Genomic DNA, 23,250 nt, shown 5'->3' on the forward strand with positions numbered 1-23,250 from the left:
TCAAACCAGATTTTAAGTCTAAAGTGGAATAATACGAGCTGAGTGACAGCCAAGTCTACAGTCAAATCCACATAGATGTCAGTCAATCAGGCTTTGGCGAAACCATCACCTTTTCCTTGAACTTGGTTGATGGTGACTTCCTATATCGGAAGTTCAGTTATAGATTTCTAACATCAGTCAGAATGCTGATTTAGACTCTCTCTATTACAGGGGTACAAGTATCACAGATGTGGTTGGCATATGCTGCTCTCTCTCTCAATAAAACAACGTGTTTGATCGTTCAAATACCCCTGATTGATGTGCACAACATCTGGGCTGAAACACTGCAATCTGCAGTCGATCTCGGAGTTCTCAATTCCTCGAGATTACTAATCATGAACATATTTACAGCCTTCTTCTGAGCAGCAGCATTTTTACATTTTCCATGCTAAAACCACTGCAATACAACCTGTAGAAGCATAGCGTAGCCAGAAGTAAAATTTAGGAATATTATGAACTCGCACCGCTGAGAATATTACGTTATGGCATCATAGTAAGCCATTAAAATGTGAAAGCATTTCCAATTATTAGCTGGTCTATGGAGCATTTTTATAGTGGCTGCTGATCCTGCAATGCCACATACCATTTATATTATTGTTAATTAATTAGCAGAGCTTTATTGAAGTGGAAGGATTCTAAGAAGTGATTTTGGAATGGGAATGCATGGAAGTGGGGATCAGGAATAGCTCAGGTTAAGGGTTGTTCAATGAACCCAAGAACACAGGAGCAGGCAATTTGGCCCCTCCAGCCTGCTCTGCCATTTAACTGCATCATGGCTGACCGTCTACCTCAATCTCATCTTCCCACACTATCCCCATATTCCTTGATGTGATTGGTATCTAGAAATCTATAAACCTCAGTCTTGAACATACTCAAATGACTGAGCTTCCACAGCACTCTGAAGTACAGGGAACCAAAGGTTCACCACCCTCTGATTGAAGTAATTCCTTATTTCAACCCGAAATGGTCTACCCCTTATTCTGAGACAGTGCCGCCTGATACAGATACTAGATATCCCCTCAACCAGGAAATATATCCTTCCTGCATCTACCTTTCAAGCCCTGTAAGAATTTCATGCACTTCCATGAGATCAAGGGCCCTATTTTACCATTTTGATTCTAAGTGCTGAATCTGGGAGTGTTTCAGATCCGACTTTTAGACCTGTTCTCAGGCACTCCCATACACGTACTGCCTGAAAAAATATCAACGATTCCGAATCGCGCTGCACAAGCCTGTGAGCAGGGCTCAATGCGCCCACAACCCTGCAGCTCCGATCGGCGCCTCCAACTACTGACAGAATGTAGCCTTTTAGCCACATCCCTCTAGGCACCCCCCCACCACCCCACAGACAATGTCCCACTCCCCCCCCCAACATTACTGACCCCCTTATCCCCCAGCCACCCAGACCAATCGTGGGCCCCTCCTCTCCCACTCTCCCCCCGCATCGATCTCAAGCAGAGTGGCAGCAGACCCACTTTCCCCCCACCACCGATCTCAAGCAGAAGGGCAGCGAACCTCCACTTCCCCCCGACCAATCTCAGGCAGTGATCCACCCTCCCCCTTCGATCTCGGGCGGAGTGACAGCGGACCCCTCCTTACCCCCCGCCACTGATCTCAGGCAGAGAGGCAGCAGACCACCACCCCCCACCCCCACACCACCGATCTCAAGCAGAGTGGCAATGGACCCCCTCGCCTCGGATCTCAGGCAGAGTGGCAGCGGACCCCCCCCTTCCCCGTCACCACCGATCTCAAGCAGAGTGACAGTGGACCCACCATCCCCCCGCCCTACCAATCTCAAGCAGAGAGCTGTCAGACGCCAGGCACTTATCTCCTCACGAACCCTCACTGATGGAGCGTCCAAATCGGACTTCCATGGAGCATGTCTATTTCACGCCAATTCCAGATGGACGAACGTAGTGGTAAAGGGAGAAATGCTGGTAAAGTTAGGCATGCAGCCCATTAAGTCAACTTAAATGCATGCAAACGCATTTAAATGGCCGTCGCGCACGGTCCCAATCGCGGCCATTTTTGAGCCTTGGTAAAGGGGGAGGCGGGGCACGGATCGTACTACCTGCCTCACGCCCGACTTTACCAAGTTTTCACGCCCGGAAACGGGCGCAATGTGACGGTAAAATCGGGCTCCAACTCTCATTCTTCTAAACTCTAGAGTACAGGCCCAGTTTCCTCAATCTTTCCTCAAAACAATCCCACCATCTCAGGAATTTGCCTGGTCAGCCTTTGTTGCGCTCTCTCTATGTTAGGTATATCCTTCCTTGATAAGGAGACCAAAGCTATACATAATACTCCAGGTTTCGTCCCACCAAGGCTGTGGAGGAATTCAGGACTTTGTGGGAGGCTAGGGAGGAAATTGCGGGTCCCCGAGCAGAGATATTTGAATCATTGACAGCCACAGGTGAGGTGCCTGAAGATTGCAGGGTGGTAAATGTCGTGCCTTTGTTTAAAAAACGCTGCAGGGAAATGCCTGGGAACTACAGGCTGGTGAGCCTCACTTCTGTAGTGAGTAAGTTGTTAGAAGGTATTCTGAGAGACAGGATCTATAGGCATTGAGAGACTGGGACAGTCAGCATGGCTTTGTGAGTGGAAAATCATGTCTCACAAATTTGATTGAGTTTTTTGAAGAGGTAACCAAGGTGGATGAGGGGAGGGGAGGGCAGTGCAGTTGATGTTGTCTACATGAACTTTAGCAAGGCCTTTGACAAGGTACCGCACGGTAGGTTGTTGCATAAGGTTAAACCTCATGGGATCCAGGGTGAGGTAGCTGTGATGACTTCAGCCAGGGTAATGAGGTTGGCTTGCTCGAGTATGAACTACCTGATGAGTCCTCGCCCCTTCGCTTTGGGAGAGGAGTACGGCAGGGCTGCCCCCTGTCCGGCCAACTTTATTCTGTGTGCGTGGAGCCATTCCTGCGCCTCTTGCGGAGGAGGTTGTCGGGTTTGACTCTGCGCGGCCCAGACATAGGGGTGGTCCTGTCGGCCTACGCCGATGACGTGCTCCTCATGTTCACGGACCCGGCTGACCTGCGGAGGATGCGAGAATGCCAGGTGGTGTACTCCGCCGCGTCCTCCGCCAGGATCAACTGGGCCAAGTGCTCCGGACTCCTGGTTGGTCCGTGGGAGACGGACCCCCTTCCGGAGGAGCTCAGGCCTTTCACCTGGAGCAGGACCAGCCTCCTCTACCTGGGGGTCCATCTCAGCCCAGCCGAGGAATCCTGGCCGGCGAACTGGCGGGAGCTGGAGGCCAAAGTCTCCGCCCGCCTGGGTCGCTGGACAGGACTGCTCCGAGTGCTGTCCTACAGGGCACGAGTTCTCGTCATAAACCAGCTGGTCGCCTCCATGCTGTGGTACTGGCTGGTCACTTTGACCCCGCCCCCTGGCTTTGTCACCGATATGCAGATAGCCCTCGTGCAGTTCTTCTGGGACAACCGACTGCACTGGGTCTCTGCCGAGCTTCTGCATCTCCCGCTTGAGGAGGGCAGACAAGGTCTGGTGTGCCTCCGCACATAGGTAGCGACCTTCCCCCTCCAGACCCTGCAGAGATACCTTTACGACGAGCCTCCTCCACGATGGTGTGCGATGGCGACGTATTTTTTCCGCCAGTTGCATGGCCTCAACTACGACGTGCAGCTCCTGCATATCAACCTGGGGCGGATTCCGACCTCCTTGCGGGAGTTGCCCGTCTTTTACCAGGACCTCCTTACGGTCTGGAACGCAGTCGCCTCGCGACGCAGCTCTCCCCCGTCAGGAGTAGCGGCTCTTGTGCGAGAGCCGTTGCTCAGGAATCCGCACCTCCAGCCTTACAACTTCAGGTGGCTGGCGGAGAGGAGGGCCGTGGACGGCGGGGTGACCAGGATCGGGGACGTGCTGGATGGCGGAGGAGCGGACTGGATGAGCCCCCACATGCTGGCTGAGCGCGCGGGGGTGGCCGTCTGGCGTGCGGCCAAAGCCATCCAAGACCTTAGGACGGTCGTGCTCGGCCCCGAGTGCGCACGCGGTCTGGAGGCGGCGCAGGCGTGCGGTGGGATCCCGTCCGAGCGTTCCCCTGCTCGGACGGAATTTCACATTGGCCCAAAGCCTAGACCCCCCCCCCGCCCCCGGGTCAGATGCCCCACTGCATGTGCTGCCTCGCGGAAATTTCCTCCGTGCCCTTTTCCACCGCGTGGAGGCGTTTCCTGTACGGGCTGCTGCTGCACACCTTTCATTACCGCGTCCTCGCCTGTCGCCCGGATACATCTTGGTGGGCCTTGTTGCCGCCGGGCGGCGGAGGTCCCCAGTGGAGGTCCCTCTACGGAGGGATCTCCCCCAATTATCTTGGGGACCTGGGGTGGAGGGTGCTGCACGCAGCAGTGCCGTACAACCGTAGGTTTTTCCGGTTCACGGGCTCCCAAGACTGCCCTTTCTGTGGCCTTGTGGAGACCGTGGACCATGTCTATGTTCTGTGTTTTAGGCTGCACACCCTTTTTGGTTTCCTCAAACACCTTTTACTGATGTTTTGTTTGCACTTCAGTCCCACGCTCCTGATCTACGGGCACCTGGTGCGGAGAGGGGCGGATCGGGATGCCGACCTCCTCGTGAACCTGCTCCTGGGCCTGGCGAGACGCGCCATCAATAGGTCCACGCAGCGAGCGATCAACGGGGCCGTCCATCCTGACTGCCTGCCCCTCGACCGCGGCTACATTCGCAGCCAGGTGTCTCTGGAGAGGGAGCATGCGGTGTCCACCGGCGCAGTTGACGCCTTCCGCGACCGCTGGGCACCGCAGGGGCTGGGGTGTATTATTGACCCTGATAATCACCTTTTGGTTTGATGTTTTAAGTTTCCTTGCGACTTTCTTTTTGGTTCGGGCTGTTCCCCCTTCCTTTTGGGGAGCTGCCCCTTTTAATTTGTCCCTAAGTTAGTTTGAGTTTGTTTATTTGGTTGGTATCGAAAGAAATACCTGATGAGTCCTCGCCCCTTCGCTTTGGGAGAGGAGTACGGCAGGGCTGCCCCTTGTCCGGCCAACTGTATTCGATTTGCGCCGAGCCATTCCTGCGCCTCTTGCGGAGGAGGTTGTCGGGTCTGACTCTGCGCGGCCCGGACGTAGGGGTGGTCCTGTCGGCTTACGCCGATGACGTGCTCCTCATGTTCACGCACCCGGCTGACCTGCGGAGGATGCGAGAATGCCAGGTGGTGTACTCCGCCGCATCCTCCGCCAGGATCAACTGGGCCAAGTGCTCCGGACTCCTGGTCGGTCCATGGGAGACGGACCCCCTTCCGGAGCTCAGGCCTTTCACCTGGAGCAGGACCCCGAGCGTTCCCCTAGTCTAAGTAATGGTGACCATGAAACGATAATTGATTGTTATAGAAATCCATCTGGTTCACTAACATCCTTTAGGGAAGGAAAGCTGCCTATAGGTGACTCCAGACCCACAGCATTGTTTTGGTCGCCGCACTACCAGAAGGACGTGGAGGCGTTAGAGAGAGTGCAGAGAAGGTTTACCAGGATGTTGCCTGGTATGGAGGGTCTTACCTACGAGGAGAGATTGGGTAAACTGGGGTTGTTCTCCCTGGAAAGATGGAGAATGAGGGGAGATCGAATAGAGGTGTACAAGATTATGAAGGGGATAGATAGGGTGAATGGTGGGAAGCTTTTTCCCAGATCAGAAGTGACGATCGCGAGGGGTCACGGGCTCAAGGTGAGAGGGGCGAAGTATAACTCCGATATTCGAGGGATGTTTTTTACACATAGGGTGGTGGGGGCCTGGAATGCGCTGCCAAGTAGGGTGGTGGAGGCAGACATGCTGACATAGTTTAAGACTTACCTGGATAGTCACATGAGCAGCCTGGGAATGGTGGGATACAAACGATTGGTCTAGTTGGACAAGGAGCGGCACAGGCTTGGAGGGCCGAAGGGCCTGTTTCCTGTGCTGTACTGTTCTTTGGAGGGATATGTCGCCATGTCACCTGCGCATTAGCCTGGGCCTCCGGATTACTACTATATCACCATCTTTGAGTAAGGTTTCCATTATCTTTCTTTAATGGCCAATTAAATGTGCCTTTAACAAACCATGCTAATTCCTGAACTAATAATACGTTCTAAATCCTCATTAATTTTCCCTTGAAGTAAGGAATCGAAAGGGAGAAAAGTTTGATAAATTTGTATCTTGTTTGCATATTGCTAATTTGGACAAAAACCTGGCTCCTGCCAGCAACAGAAACATTACACACAACGTGCACTTTATAATCATTTTTTCAACACTATTCCTTGAGGAAGGTATAATATATTTTTGATGCTCAACATATTGCTTTCCTGACAGCTACATATGCTTCATAGTGCTCTATGAAAGTTATTCATCATTGCTCTGCTACCATTATTACATGGACATCTGAAAGTGATTGTCCTTTGTCTGAAGTCACCAAAATAACTACTATAGTTTCATTGAGATGTCTGATTTTAGCAAATGAATAGGAAAAATGGCATGTACTTGTTGATGCTTTTCTGGAACATCTTTTGAAATTTAAAACTTACTTTTTCATGCGATGTAAACCTCGTTTATATTTACGTAAGGGCACGCATTTGTCAATTTCCAGCCTTGCTCTATTTCAGTTGACTCTAAGTCAAAGAGTAGAGAAATGTCAGAATTATCAATAACTACACAATTAATATGTTTTAATCTCCAAAATTGGTTGCAAACTTTACAAATTTTCATTAATTCCAACATTACCATTAATTGGATTTTTCCGCGTTTCAGCCTTCATTAATCTCTTCCGCTTTTTACGAAAATAACACTAAAAATAAACAAACATTTCATTTTTATTCTGACAGAATCGTAAACTAAATTCGTAATTCAGTAGTATTAATTGCCAAAGAGTGCAATTTTCATTTTGGAAAACATATTTATGAAAATATGATGATGTAGTATAAGTACACAATTTACATCTGCTGTAAAAATGCCACAATGTACCTGCAGCTGTCGATTACACATGGAAGAGCATGAGGGCTGTTATGTTAAAATGCCATGTAGAATTAGCTGATGTGGCTCTTATATGTTGCCTCGGTTAATAACTTATCGTTGCTATACCCAATGTTACGACGTGGATACAGATCAGCATTATTCCAATGACATAACAATGACATATATATGAAGAAGATCTTGAAACCTTTGATGATATAACAAGGCAATTTATTATACCAAATAATTTTGCATGGATATTTTTTTTAAAAATCAGCTTCTTGCGTCCCATCAGATCTGAGTGCGTGTATCTGAATTTGAAGAGCTCATTTGCCAAAAGATCATTCGGTGCAGCCTTTCTGGTCACTGAAGAGTAGCTCTCATTCTGCCATATGCTGTTCCTGGGCAGAATTTTCCCATTTCTTTTCCAGGTGTTGTCTCAGGCAGGAAAAACGGAGGATAGCCCACCAGCTGCCTCGCCAGGTTTTCCCACTGTATTTTCTAACAAATTAGGGGTTTTAAGAAAGTTAAGAGGCAGGATGTCATGCAAGGAGAGGTGAACCAGCAATCTCAGGTGCCGAGATCAGGGGGCCCTACACTGATCAAAAATTGGACGGTTCTCTAGCTTTCCCTTCCATCCCCTCCCTTGAAACCTTTGCCCCAGGCTTCCCTTCATATCCCTCTCTTCAGGCTTGCATTGAAGCACCGGCACCACAAAGCCGCCAAGAAGGCTGCCTGTGCCCCCACCACCCCAAAACGAAGATGTAGAGCCGATTCACAGGTGCCAGCTTGAATTCACTCAACTCCAAGTTGGCCTCGGAGGTCTGGTCTGCTTGTGTCTCTTGAAACCATTCTGAGTTTAATTTGACGTGGGGGCATGATTCCAACTTATGGGTCCGATAATGATATGCAAATATATTACATTGAGATTCCGATGTTGAACACAGGAAATGTGACCAGCCACCAATGGGAGGAGGGGCAATCGCGCCCTAAATCTATGTCATTTATCACACCTAAAGACTTCTCGCAACTCTCACCACCAAACCTGCCCAATGCAAAAGGGAGCAGAAAATCTCAGCCATCATCTTTAGTACAAGCCCCAAAGGTTTCTTGTTTATTCCTCTGTCCAGTGGTGCAACTATTGTTAGGAGGCCTATAAACTACTCCCACCAGTATTTACTCACCCTTGCTATTCCTAATTTCCACCCATACTGATTCTTCTTGATCTTCCGAGCCAAGATCCTTCCTCACAACTGTCCTTATATCATCCTTTACTGTCCAGGTTACTCCTCTTTATCCGTTCTGTCTGTCTTTTCGAAGGGTTCTGTTCTACTGGAATATTTATTTTCTCACTTAGCTCATCTTGACTCTGGGGTGAATTTTCCCGTTCCACCCGCCACGGGAATCGCGAGGGGCGGACCATGGAAAGATCTGTTGACCTCGGGCAGGATTTTCCAGTTTTGCGGAGTGTGTGGCCAGAAAATCTCACCCTCTGTCTCTGTAACGGTGATTAGATCAAAATCATTTATCTCTGTTATGCCACAACTTCACCTATAGCAACTAGGCTTCACAGAACTTGAGCACTGCTGAAAGAAGAAATTTTGTCCAAGTTTTTTGTCTTGCCAGAGTCCACTTGCTCACCAATCCGCACTCTCTTCTCAAAGTATAACTTTTGTTTCCCCTGACATTGGTATTCTTGTGATTATCGCCAAGCATTGTTTGTTTGAAAACTTAAACCAGGCAGCTTAACTTTGATTGATAATGGCATTGCTCCAAGGAATGAACCAGCAAACTTATTCTGTTTAGCTGCAACAAGCACAAATGTGTGCATATGTTTTTTCTCTCTGCAATGAACAGGGCCCCGTGTATTTCTATGTGTAACTTCCAGTGCATGCAAAGGTGCTACACTGCGAGCTTGACTGACACCATCAGTTTTACTTTTAGCATAATGAGGATTATTTAGCAAATGTTGTCAAATCGCAGAATCACATCAAATGCTGGACGCTGTTCTGAGGTTTTGCAAGCACCAGCTGGTTAAGTACAATCTATACCTTGCCTGTCACGAACAGCAGAAGCGACATGCTGTTTGATGCATTCTGCCAGTCCTTGGAACTATGGACTACTTCATTTATCTCACTGCAGATGTTTTGCACGTTCAGATAGAGCCTTTAATTTTTTTACTACCATTCTCTGCATAGATCTTACTACCCGATGCACTATTATAGTTAAACTCTGCAAACCTTCTTGTTCCACTCCATCTTTACTTATAATCTTTACACTGTTTTAAGTGAGCAAGCATGAAAACAGCAGCTGATCACTGATTGCAGCTCGTCACAGGGTGAGAACTTGGGAATTTGGTGAATGAGGGAATTGGGAGGAGGTGCTTTTTATGCAAGTAGCTACCTTAACTGAGCTTGAAAAAGCACGGAGAGTGGTAGACCAGTTTAAAATATCTAATGCTCGATGGATCAGTCACATTCCGAGAAAACAGGCAAGAGACTGGTTGTAGCATTTTGCTCACAACTTTCAAAACTCGGATACCTTAGCAGTCGTTGTGAGGTTTTATTAGTAGTATTAGGAACAGTACAGTTTAGGGTTTCTAATCTCCAAGTTTATAATCGGTAATCTGTAACGGTAAGGCAGACAGGATAATTTGGCGACATGGAATGTTCATCATTTAACATGTGGAAAGTTGTGGTTGCTTCCTGTGGCCTACATGCCTACAAGTTAAGGAAGTGTCACCAGAAACTTGAGCTCTGGATTTCAGAGCTTGTGAGACAACTGAAGTTAATATGACGCAGTTATGAGACCGAGAACTCATGGATAGCACATTTAAGGTGGTGATCGATCACACTACAGGTTAAAAGAGTACAGAGACGCAATAGTCAATCTAGAAGCATCAGGCAGATAGCCTAATGCAGGGTCCCCCGAGTCCATCCCATAAACAATTGAGTTCTCTGTTCTGGACATTGGTGAGGGTGATGGTTCCTCAAGAGGCTTGCAGCTAGAGTCAAGGCCAAGATCCTGGTTGAGGCCGTTCTCATGTGTGCGGAACTTGGCTATCAGTTTTTGCTCGGCAATTCTGCATTGTCGTGTGTCGTGAAGGCCACCTTGGAGAACGCTTACCCGAAGATCAGAGGCTGAATGCCCGTGACTGCTGAAGTGTTCCCCGACAGGAAGAGAACACTCCTGCCTGGTGATTGTCGAGCAGTCTTCATTCATCCATTGAGGATGGCCTCAACCGGGATCTTGGGTTCATATCACACTACCTGTAACCCCACAACTTGCCTGGGCTTGCAAAATATCACTGACTGTCCTGGCTGAGACAATTCGCACCTCTTTAATCTGTGCTTAACCCTCTCTCCACTCACATTGTCTGAACCTGTAAAGACTTGGTTACCTGTAAAGACTCGCATTCCAACCATTATCTTGTAAATTGAATCTGTGTCTATGCATGCCCTGTTTGTGAACACAACTCTTCACTCACCTGAAGAAGGAGCGACACTCCGAAAGCTTGTGCTACCAAATAAATCTGTTGGACTTTAACCTGATGTTGTAAGTGGGCCAATCCATGGCTTATAAAGGAAATTAGAGAGCATATCTGCTCTAAGGAAGAGGCATACAGATTGGCCAAGAAAAATAATAGGTCTGAGGATTGGGAGCAGTTTAGATTTCAGCAAAGAAGGACCAAGGGATTGATTAAGATGGGGAAAATACAGTACGGAAGTAAGTTTGCAGGGAACATAAAGACTGACACTAAGAGTTTCTATAGATATGTAAAGAGAAAGAGGTTGGTGAAGACAAATGTAGGTCCTCTGCAGACAAAAACGGGGAAATGTATAAGAGGGGACAAAGAAATGGCCGAGCAACTGAATATATACTTTGGTTCTGTCTTTACAAAAGAGGACACAAATCAGATACCAGAAATGTTGGCGTTTGCAAGATTTAGTGAGAGGGAAGAACTGAAGGAGATCAACATTAGTAGAGCAGTGGTACTGGGAAAGCTGATGAGATTGAAGGCAGATAAATCCCCAGGGCCTGATAATCTACATCCCAGAGTACGGAAGGAAGTGGCTCTAGAAATAGTAGATGCATTGGTGATCATCTTCCAGGATTCCATAGACTCTGGAACAGTCCCTGCAGATTGCAGTGTAGCGAATGTCACTCCAATATTCAAAAAGGGAGGTAGAGAGAAAACAGGGAATTATAGACCAGTAAGCTTAACACCGGTAGTGGGGAAAAGTCCCGATTCCACGATCAAGGATTTTATAGCAGAGCATTTAGAAAGCAGTGGCAGGATCAGACAGAGCCAGCGTGGATTTGACAAATCTGTTGGAATTCTTTGAAGATGGAACTAGCAGAGTTGACAAGGGGGAACTAGTAGATGTGGTATATTTGGACTTTCAGAAAGTGTTTGACAAAGTTCCACGCAAGAGATTATTGTGCAAGATTAAAGTGCATGGGATTGGAGGAAGTGTAGTGAGATGGATAGAAAACTGATCGGCAGAGAGGAAACAACGAATAGGAATTAATGGACGCTTTTCAAATTGGCAGGCAGTAACTAGTAGGGTGTCACAGGGATCAGTGCTGGGACCCCAGTTATTCACAATATATCTTCATGATTTGGATGAGGGAACAAAATGTAACATCTCAAAGTTTGCAGATGATACCAAGTTGGGTGGGAGGGTGAACTGCGACCAGGATGCAGAGATCCTTCAGAATGATCTGGACAGGTTGGGTGAGACAGCTAATCAATGGCAGATGCAGTATAATTAGGATAAGTGTGAGGTTATTCACTTTGGAAGCAAAAACAAGGCGGAGATTATTCCCTGAATGGCTGTAAATTGGGAGAGGGGAGTGTGCAGCGGGACCTGGGTGTCCTTGTGCACCAGTCACTTCAGGTAAGCATGCAGGTGTAGCAGGCGGTAAAGGCGGCAAATGGCATGATGGCCTTCATCGTGAGAGTTTTTGAGTACAGCAGCAGGGATGTGTTGTAGCAACTATACAGGGCCTCGGTGAGGCCACACCTAAAGTATTGTGTGCAGTTTTGGTCTCCTTTTCTGAGGACGGACGTTCTTGCTCTCGAGGGAGTGCAGCGAAGGTTAACCCGGCGGATTCCAGGGATGGCGGGATTGATGTATGAGGAGAGATTGACTCGGTTAGGATTGTTTTCGCTGGAGTTCAGATGAATGAGGGGGGATTTCATAGAGACTTATAAAATTCTAACAGGCCTAGACAGGATAGATGCAGGGTGGATGTTCCCGACGGTGGGGGAGTCCAGAACCAGGGATCACAGTCTGAGGATTCAAGATAGACCATTTAGGATGGAGATGAGGAGACATTTCTTCACCCAAAGAGTGGTAAACCTGTGAAATTCATTACCACAGGAAGTAGTTGATGCCAAAACATTGAATGCATTCAAGAGGCGGCTGGATATAGCACTTGGGGCAAATAGGATCAAAGGCTATGGGGAAAAAGCAGGATTAAGCTATTGAGTTGGATGACCAGCCATGATCTTAGTGAATGGCGGAGCAGGCTCGAAGAGCCAAATGGCCTCCTCTTGCTCCAATCTTCTATGTTTCTATGTGGGCAGCATGGTGGCACAGTGGTTAGCACTGCTGCCTCACAGCACCAGGGACCTGGGTTTAATTCCAGCCTTGGGTAACTGTCTTTGTGGAGTTTGCGCATTCTTCCTGTGTCTGTGCAATTTCCTCCCACGGTCCAAAGATGTGCAGGTTACATGCACAATTGTCCCTTGAATGTCAAGGAATTTGGCAATGGGGCTGACAGGAATAGGGCCTGGGTGGGATGTTGCCAGTGCAAGCTCAATGGGCTGAATTACCTCTTTCTGCACTGTATGGATTCTATGATTCCATGAACCATGGGTATGCAACCATGTGTACTGGCTATAGTCTGGAATCTGCAGAATCTGTGCAGGAACTCAGGCTAAAATATATTGATTTTTAAAAAGAATACAAGAACTCAGAGCAGGAGTAGGCCATTTGGCCCTTCAACCCTGCTCCGCCATTCAATTAGATCATGGCTGATCTTTTCATGGACTCAGCTCCACTTACCCACCCGCTCACCACAGCCCTTAATTCCTTTACTGTTCAAAAATCCATCTATCTTTGCCTTAAAAACTCTCAATCAGGTAGTCCCAACTGCTTCACTGGACAGGGAATTCCACAAAGTCACAACCCTTTGGGTGAAGAAGTTCCTCCTCAACTCAATCCTGAATCTGCTCCCCCTTATTTTCAGGTTTCACCCCCCAGTGGAAACAACCTCCCTACTTCTATCTTATCTATTCCCTTCATAATTTTATATGTTTCCATAACACCCCCCTTCATTCTTCTAAATTCCAAAGAGTATAATCTCAGTCTACTCAGTCTCTTCTCATAAGCCAACCTTCTCAACTCGGACTCAACCGAGTGAATCTCCTCTGCACCTCCACCAGCGCCAGGACATCCTTTCTCAAGTAAGGAGACCAACACTGTACACAGTATTCCAGGTGTGGCCTCCCTAGCACCTTATATAGCTGCAACATAACCTCCCTGTTTTGAAACTCCATCCCACTAGCTTTCGAGGACAAAATTCCATTTGCCTTCTTAATTACCTGCTGCACCTGCAAACCAACTTTTTGTGATTCATGTACAAGGACACCCAGGTCCCTCTGCAAGCTGCAATTTTTTACCATTTAAATAATTGTCCACTTTGCTGTTATTCCTATCAAAATGGATGGCCTCACATTTACCAACATTGTATTCTATCTGCCAGACCCTTGCCTACTCACTTAAACTCTCTATATCTCTTTGCAGACTTTTATAGTGTCCTCTGCACACTTTGCTCTACCACTTATCTTAGTGTCATCTGCAAACTTTGACACACTACACTTTGTCCCCAATCATCTATGTAAATTGTAAACAATTGCGGTCCCAACACTGATCCCCGAGGCATACCACTAGTCACTGATCGCCAACCAGGAAAACACACACTTATTCCCACTCTTCGCTTTCTGTTAGTTAACCAATCCTCTATCCATGCTAATACATTACCCGTAATGCCGTGCATCTTTATCTGATGCAACAGCCTTTTGTGCGGCACTTCGTCAAATGCCTTCTGTGCGGCACCTCGTCAAATGCCTTCTGGAAATCCAGATACACCACATCTACCAGTTCCCCATTGTCCACTATGCTCGTAATGTCCTCAAAGAATTTCATTCAATTAGTTAAGTGTGACCTGCCTTTCATGAACCCATCGTGTGTTTTCCCAATGGGACAATTTCTATTCAGATGTCTCACTATTTCTTCCTTGATGATAGCTTCAAGCATTTTCCCCACTACAGAAGTTAAGCTAACTGGCCTATAGTTACCCACCATTTTTCTATCTCCTCTTTTAAACAGTGGCGTCACATTTGCTGCTTTCCAATCTGCTGGAACCGCCCCAGAGTCCAGCGAATTTTGATAAATTACCACGAGTGCATTTGCTATTTCCACCACCGTCACTTTTAGTATCCTGGGATGCATTCCTTCAAGGCCAGGAGACTTGTCTACTGTGATGCTAGTGTACCTTTAAGAAAGTTTTTTTTTAAAACATGACTTCTGCAGCTTTCACAGCTTCAGTGGTTTCTTAGCTCGCAGCTTCAGTGACGTCACTGTTGCCGGCTTGACTGGAAATGTCCTTTTATTGCTCAAGTGTCTTCATTGGGGTTGTTTGTGGTGTTTGCTTTGGAATTAGCTTTGCAATCCTGCATTGTTATGAGGATGGTCATGTGTTTTTGGACGGTTTTTTACTTTTCAGTTCAGAGCTGCAGGTTTGAGTTTTAGTTTTAGAAGAGACAGCAAGATAAAAGGAATTGTTTTCTCTCTCTCTCGGTTTTGTTTTCTTTGGAAATTCTCCTGTTTTCCTGAAGGGTGAATATCTGCTGTTGTTGGGGCTGGACCAGAGTCTCTCTGGTGCTTTGGGAAGCTGCCTTGTCTTCAAAGTGTGCAGAATAAATCCAGAGAGCTGCAGACTTCAACCAAAGGACTCAATCTCCCTTATCACGTGAGCAGTAGACTTTGCTGAACATGTTTAAAGGGTTTTCTCTATGGCAAGGGTTTTGGTTTGATTGGAACACATTAGATATCTTTGTTAAGGGTTTTATACATTATAGCGGTTGTTTTGTTTCTTGTTTGCAATTGAAAAAATTCTAGCTAATTTTCTTACTATACACGTTAACTATGTTCTAAAATAAACTTTGTTCCACAAAAGCTTCCTTGGATTTTTTGAATCACACCTGAAGTGGAATATATCATGTTTATCCTAGCCAAATTCAAGATACAACATTTATGATTCAGATGGGCTTCATAAAATACATTAGAGTTTCTAACCTCAACCATAACACTACCTTTAGCCCCATTAACTTACCTAACACTGCTTCTTGAGTGATAATGATCGTTTCTAGATTCTCACCTGTCATTGCCTTCTCATCATCAATTTGGGGCATGTTATTTGTGTTTTCCACTGTGAAGTCCGACACAAAATACCTGTTCAATGCCTCGGCCACTTCCTCATTTCCCATTATTAAATCCCCCTGCTTAGCCTCTATGTTTACCTTCGCCGCTCTTTTTCTTTTTATATATCTGTAGAAACTTTTGCTATCTGTTTTTGTATTCTGAACTAGTTTACTCTCATAGTCTATCACACTTTTCTTTATAGTTTTTTTGCAGATCTCTGTTGGCCTTTAAAGATTTCCCAACCCTCTCGTTTTCCACTAATCTTTGCAATTTTGTATGCAAGGCCAGAATTTATTACCCATGACAATTAAAGAATGGTGATATAGTGCGAAGGCGTGATTTTGCTTGACGAAGTTGAACTTGTAGATTGTGGTGTTCCCCTGCATCTTCTGCCCTTGTTATTCTCGGAGCTGGAGGTTGAGAATTTGGAAGGTGCTGACGAAGAAACCTTGATGAGTTCTGCAGTGCATTTTGTAGATGGTACACATTGTGCATGTAGTGGTGCGAATAAAGTTTAATGTGCTGAATGGGATATAGAAATTTACCAGGAGGATACAATCTGGTAGACTGAAAAATGTTCCAAATAATTACGTTGTTTGCCGCCTCCCTAAATCAAGAAAATTACGACCTGTTAAAAGGTAGAGGTAAATTTGGACAAATTGTACGTTGCAGTGATTAAGCACATGAACAAAATATTTTCCAACAGCAGATGATGGTGATAATGGGAGGTGGACAATACAAGACTCCCAAACACCCAATTAACTCCCTGTCACACACAAACACGGGGTATTCCAATACTCAGTAACAGGATAACACCGGGCACGTACCTTGCAGCGCGGATAGTGTGCAGTCGTCGATTTTACCGACTTCAGTAAGCTATTCTTCCTTCTTCTCCTTCTCCCGTTGGATGAACTTGCCCACGAATTTCATGATCAAGACCACGAGGCCCCAGACTATTAGCAAAATCGCGATCACCAAGATGACGATGCCCAGGTTCGTGGTCCACAGGAACGACAGCAAGTTGTACATGAAATCGTAGAGGAGTTTGTAGCCGCACCATATCGCCAAAGTTTCAATCACCGTTTTCAGCCCCGACCTCTCGTACAGAGTCTGCAACATGGCGGCTCGGCAGGTCGGCCAACGCGCCTGCGCGCGCCCGCACACACGCGAAGCTCCCAATTCAACCTCGATGTCACCGGGAAACTGGAGCCGAGAAACGGAGAGTCAGGATGAGGAACACGAACCGATTCCTCGAAACTGTTTTTCTTTCTTTTAAAAAAATACAGTGCAAAATATTGTTAAGCCACAACGTGTCAGGTCAGCGCCGACACTGAACTGGATGGTCCCGGCTCCCCGTCACCGCCTGCCCAGCGCCATTGCTCGGTCACAATGGCTCAGCCCATTACCCACACTTGGGGGGGGGGGGGGCGGTGTGGGAGGGAGACCAGAAAATATAACAGTATTCACACACAGGAGGAAATAAGTAAACATTTCAAATACAATTACTGTGACTTATTTTGTACTTCAGACGTGCTGGTGTTTCTGCTCCTACTTTTGCCCTTATTTTTAAAGAATGAAGTAAAATCTCCCCCCCCCGCTATCTATTGGATAGGCGACGCTATTGTGTGACGCTCGTTGCCAGGTGACACTTGCCGCGGGAAAGAGGCACGTGCCGGTAGGCTGGCTCCTGGGGACCAGCTGCTGCCTGTGAGCAGAGTGCACACACATTACCGTCAAACCTGGGCATTGCAGTGGTGTTTGCAATGGATAGCGGGTTTGCAGCTGAGGAAGATCGACCAAATGTTTGCTGGCAATTTATTTTTCCTTGTGGGTAACAAAAACTACAGACTTTGGCACAGAATTAGTGTCAGAACTTTAGAGCAGTGGTATCAAACAGAATTCACATTTTGATTTATTATTGGGATAGAGTGAAAAGCATTGTTTCCCGTGCGCAAAACAAACAATGGAGAATTGGAGGTGAGCAAGTATACATACATGACTAACAAGAGGCAAGTTGCACAAGCCTAAAGCAAATGCCTCACTGGAACCTTGCACTGACACCCTTTCTGAATCGTTCATGGAGTACATAGAGTAGAAGGAAAGGAGAGGCTGCAGAATATGGTGTTGCAGATTCCAGACAGGGTGAAGAGAAAGATCAGCAAAGAGAACACTATTGGACAATTTAAAGGTGTTAGAGTTAAGTTTTAAGAGCACAGAACGAGAGTAAAAGATTGAATTAGAGAGTATGCTGGGGACAGCTTGCACAAAGTCACCTCACTCAGCTGCCATCATTTTTTCACATTGTGGGCTTGGTGCAACATTCTGGTACTCGGCATGACCCACTTACAGTAAAAATATTCGCGAGAAGAGAAATTGGTCTGTGTCTTCCTCATTTTTGCACATAAAAGTATCATAATTTATCCCAATTTCTGGGTGCAGGCTATTACACCTAAACCGTGTCAACAGCATAGCCACCTTGTTAGTCCTTGCTGTTGGCCTTTTTCTGGCCACCAGAAATCAGCACTGGATCACTTTTAATGTGCCAAGGAAGACTCTGTGCCTGTTTAAAGACCCTTGCACAAAATGGGTACACAGGTTTAGCCTGTTCCGTGCAAGCCCTCACTCGATTCTTCAATCCTGCAGCAGAACCTCGAGGGATAGTGGATGCCACTGAAGAAGACATGTAGAATGCCAACATGACAGCATTACAGTAGGTCCTTTCCAGCTTTCCTCAACTCTCTTGTGTCTGTGATACTTCCTCAGCACATTTGGAAACCTCAGTCTCCATCCCCTTTTTTCCGATTGTTCACCAGTGGGACTCTGGGGATCTGTTTATGTATTTGAAGAAAATAGTTCTTACATTTTTGTTAGTGTGCAGTTAATAATCCCTTTGCATACCAGGATTCATGGAATTCTGGAATTCTCCCTTGCAAAAGACTGCAGGGGCAAGGTCAACTGAAAATGTCAGAACTGCAATTAGTACATTTTGTTGGGTCATGGAGGTGGATTTTTCTGTTCCGCCCATCACAGAAATCGTAGTGGGCAAGAGGCAGACCATGGAAAGATCCGTTGACCTCATGCAGGATTTTCCAGTTTCAGGGTGAGCGTGGCCAGAAAACCCTGTCCCAAGTATCAAAAAATATGGAGAAAAGGCAAGCAAATGGAGTTCAGGTTTGAGGTGCTGAATATCCTCTTCCTATCGCTATGTTCTGATGCATTTTAATTAACAAGACAACTGAGCAACCAGTCAGAAAGAATGGTGCTGAATTAGACATTAACTTGAAAAGCCTGCAAGCATTATTAATGAAACTCAGTTTATCAATGCACCTATGGTTCTAATTCTGAAGGGAGTAAGGGAACTTTTCTGTGCAATGTCCAACCTCACACTGTCAAAATCAGGAAAGTTGAGGCAGATCTGTAGGGTATGATATAATAGCAGCGTTGTTAAGTTTCTGGCAGGACATGCCACAGTTAATCAGAAAGAGGAAACCCAGGAGTTAATCTTAATTTAAGTGCCTGTAACTTTCAGACAGGACGTCAGTGCAAGATTCCAGGTGAGGCACATGCCTCAGGCTCCTCGCATCTTGTTAGTAATGTATGTATACTTGCCCAGCTCCAATTCTCCATTGTTCGTCACCTTTCTAAATACGTTTTAAAATCCCTCTTTATCTCCCTCCCTGGAGATGTACTCCTGCTCCTATTTCTTGTGTTCAAAAGTTCTCCACTATTCAATACACTCATGTTTTATTTTGGGCTTTAATTCAATTTTCCTGCTCGCTCCTCACTCTTGAAAACAAGAAAATTAATTTTGAAATAAAGGCATTACCAGACTGGGAGCTGATGCAGGTCAGTGTTCAAACGAGAAATAGATGTGACACTTAACATGCATTAGTAAACGGGCAGTAAAATTTTGGATGAATTCAAGTTCACAGAATTCAAATCGGCCATGGAGACAGCAGAGGCAGCAGTGCCACAGTGGTTAGCACTGCTGCCTCACAGCGCCATGGACCCGGGTTCGATTCCCACCTTGGGTGACCATGTGGAGTCTGCACATTCTCCTCGTGTCTCTGTGGGTTTCCTCCAGTTGCTCCAGTTTCCTCCCACAGTCCAAAAGACATGCTGGTTAGGTACATTGGCCATGCTAAATTCTCCCTCAGCGTACCTGAGTGTGGGTACGAGGGAATTTTCATAGTAACTTCATTGCAGTGTTAATGTAAGCCCACCTATGACACTAATAAATAAACTTTAACCTTTAGCATTTTAAGCAATAATCTCAAAAGATCTAAAAAGATCTGTGTGAAATGTATGCACTGCATGTTTCAAGCAAGCACTGAAGTTTATGATACACATGCCCAATCCTCAGGACTCTCCAACAGTGGTCTCCAACCTATTGAAGCACAAGATCACTTTCAGAATCTAAATGCAGCACAAGATCTGCTCTTAAAAATTCGACTTTACGAAAACCCCCTAAAATGTATGCCGTGCATAACACTCATCTTTTCTGACTTTCTGGGAGTGCTGTGATGTTTGTGTTGTAGATTGAAATGGCCAGTCTCATACAGCCTATCAGATGGCATCAGTGACATTTTCATCTGGGAAAAAGCCATCTCACAGGTGAACCAAAGTATGCCTTCACCTTGAGTGCACAGAATGTCAGAAAAGGGTACTTGTCTCTGTTTACAAATCCCCAAAAGTCTTTGCCCCTTGACCTAATTTTCAGTTCTATGTCATCTTGCATGGTGATGATTTCTACGTCAAGGCCACTGCTCTGTTCAAACACCTGCCAAAATTTTGCTGTCGGTTCTCCAATGTCCACTTGAAGAAAATGATGTGAGACAAGCATAGTGATTTGTTTAATCTTGTCTAACTCCTGACATTGTCTGTTGAATTTGTTTTCCAATTTGTTCAGGGGGACAAAGATGTTTGGATGGAACCTTGTCTCCAGATTTGGGAAGTGCTCAGTAATTCCCTCGTCACCACACTCCAGTGGCTGTGTCTTTATTTGGGAGGACCACAGGCCCAGTTTCAACTTGAACACATTCTCTGTACTGATCATGTGTGACAAGTCTCTGTCTCTCCTAACAGTCCGTGATTCAGTTCATTCAGTTTTGCACTTATATCCAGAAGAAATATCAAGTCTAGCAACCCATGCATTATCTGACAGGTCGCTGTACACCTCAAATTTAAGAAAGGTGACAATTTCAGGGAGCAGATCCAAAACTCTCTGGAGGACCTTTCCTCAAATTAACCACCTTACCTCTGCATGAAGGATGAGCTCACCATTGGTGGCATGAAGCTCGAGTAACAATTTGAACAAACAAATTTGCAGATGTTTGGCATGAATTGAGTTGACAATCTTGACAACGACTGTCATTACATGAGAAAAGTCAATAACCCAGCTCGCTCCCACTTGTTGATAGATAACACAGTTCTAATTGACAAAGGAGAACTCAGGATCATATGTGCAAAGTGCCACAAAGCCTGCATTGCTACCTCGCTTTCACGGTGTGAAAGAAACCAATTTCTTGATCGAAATGTTTTTCTCAGTCATATGAGTTTTGAATTTGTTGTAAATATCCTCGCTTCTTGTCCTCCCTTTGAGTGGAGTGGCAAAAGAGTGAGAAAGTCCACTTTTGTTGTTGAGTCTTTGTTTTTGGTCACATTGTATTCAATCAGCTGGACCATATCTGTCATAACTCCTGATTCATCAAACTGCAGTGAGAAACATTCACAGCATGATAAGTCGACATTAATTTGCTGAGATGTCCTCAGACAACAATTCCACCCTTCGCTCTTGATAGCTGTCATAATTTCATCTTTATTTTTAAAGTCTTTGGCCAAGGTGTCAGCAGCAACTGTCGAAGCGTCCTTGATAACTTCACCATCGATGAATGGTTTATTATGTTTCACCATCTGCTGGCAAATGTGTAAAGTGTATTTTTGCCAGCCTTGTCTTCAGCCACAGGAGAAGTCATCAATGACTGCAATAAACAGTTGGAGAGATGGGCGGAACACTACCTTGAGTTGGTACTCTCAGGAGAACGTTGTTATACAGGAAGTTGCAGAATCTATAGAAAGCCTACCTGTCATGGGCAGAGCTGGATATTGAGCTATTGACTCGCTTGCCACGGATTAGGCTCCAAGTGCTGATGGCATACTCATCAAGCATGGGAAACCAGTACTCTGCAGCATCTGTATGAGATTCTGTGTCAGCTGAAGGGAGACTGCAGTGCCCCAGGGTATGTGTGATGCAAAGATTGTGACTCTGTACAAGAACAAGGGCAACCACAGCGAATTCATCAACTATTGAGACATTGTGGGAAAAGTATTTTCTCATTTTGTCCGTGTCAGCCTGCAGATCCTGGCTGAACACTATCCTAAATCCCAGTGTGGTTTCAGAACTAGAATGTCGACAATTGACATGACTTTCTCAGTGTGGCAGCTGCAGGACAATTGCCATGAACAAAGGAGACCACTATACCTTACCTTCATCAATCTCAGAAAGGCACTCGGCTATGTGAACAGAAGCAGTCTAATTTAAGCTGCTGGAGAAAATTGGCTGTTGAGTGAAGCTGCTCAAAGTGATCTCCTCTTTCCATGATCACATGTTCGGCAAGGTCAGCTCTGATGTTGAAACATCAGAACCTTTTGAGAGCCACAGTGGATTCAAACAAAGTTGCGTTCTGGAACCAATACTCTGGCATATTCTTCTCTTTGTTGCTGACATTTGTCTTCATGTCCTCTGCAGATAGTGTCTCCCCATATACCAGAACCGATGGAAAGCTGTTCAGCCTTATTCACCTGAGGTCCAGGTCAAAGGTGCATCAAGGTCTCATCAGAGAGTTGCTCCATGCTGATGATGCCGCAATAATATTCCGTACCAAGGAACATGTCAGCAGCAAATGAACAGACTCTCTGACATCTGAAAGGGATTTGGTTTGACCATTGGCATCAGGAAGACAAATGTCAGAGTCCAGGATGTTGCCATCCAAAGATCCTCCACTGTCGATTCAGTATGTAGCTCCACGACAAGTAGGCTTTCTATGGAATCTGCAACTTCCTATATAACAGCGTTCTCCCTAGAGGCAGTGTTCCACCCATCTCTCCAACTGTTTACTGTAGTCACCGATGACTTCTCCTGCCTTTTCAATTGAGCTGTTTTCTTTATTGATCCCTTCATACATGCTACCACTATGATCTGTGTCAAAAGATATCTGGTTATTGATTGCTTCATATTTCTAGACTCCACAACCACCTGGAGCATACCAATTCCATTAACATCTGCACATTGGTAAACTTGCAACAATTGCACTGGCTGTTTTATCAGATGGATGACAGTTGTATAGCCAAGGACCATTTGTACCATGAATTGGCCACTGGGTCACGGCCTGTTAGGTGTCCATACCTCCAGTACAAGGACACTCGCAAGGAAGATATGATGATGGTGGATATTGTCGCCGATAACTGGGAGACACTCGCTAACCTCCATGACCTCTGGAAGCTGATTGTTTGGAAGGGCATTGAAAAAGGTGAACAGAACCAAAAAGCTCAGCTGGATAAGAGGAGGATCCAGAGAAAACAGAGGCCAGTGAATCGTACAACTTCTCAACCTTCTCGGTCTTCCACTACAGCAATTGCAGCAGAGATTACCATGTCAAATGGGGTTTCTAAGCCACACCAGGAAATACTTAACACAGAGTTGACCACCACGGCTCAAACAATCATCTTCCGAGACAGAAAGCTCCTGTAGAGACATTGTCAAAATATTT

At 45.9% G+C, this 23,250-nt stretch overlaps 2 protein-coding genes across 5 annotated transcripts in view; one reads left to right on the forward strand and one right to left on the reverse strand.

The window, feature by feature from the left end:
- The window catches only part of LOC144499588 (uncharacterized), a 312,004-nt gene that overhangs the window by 72,928 nt on the left and 215,826 nt on the right, over window positions 1-23,250 (forward strand). The window lies entirely within an intron of this gene.
- Window positions 1-23,250, reverse strand: part of LOC144499587 (tripeptidyl-peptidase 2-like) — an 87,969-nt gene that overhangs the window by 23,050 nt on the left and 41,669 nt on the right. For 3 of the 4 annotated variants that reach the window (XM_078221712.1, XM_078221710.1, XM_078221713.1), the window contains 3 exons: window positions 16,309-16,750; window positions 6,759-6,822; window positions 6,563-6,646 (listed from right to left, as the gene is read on the reverse strand). The gene's annotated coding sequence lies outside the window, so the exon portion shown is untranslated. The remainder of the gene's footprint in view (window positions 1-6,562; window positions 6,647-6,758; window positions 6,823-16,308; window positions 16,751-23,250) is intronic. The other variant, XM_078221711.1, reaches the window with a different exon arrangement.

This window comes from Mustelus asterias, chromosome 10 (genome assembly GCF_964213995.1).
Source record: "Mustelus asterias chromosome 10, sMusAst1.hap1.1, whole genome shotgun sequence".
In the NCBI taxonomy this organism is placed as follows: Eukaryota; Metazoa; Chordata; class Chondrichthyes; order Carcharhiniformes; family Triakidae; genus Mustelus; species Mustelus asterias.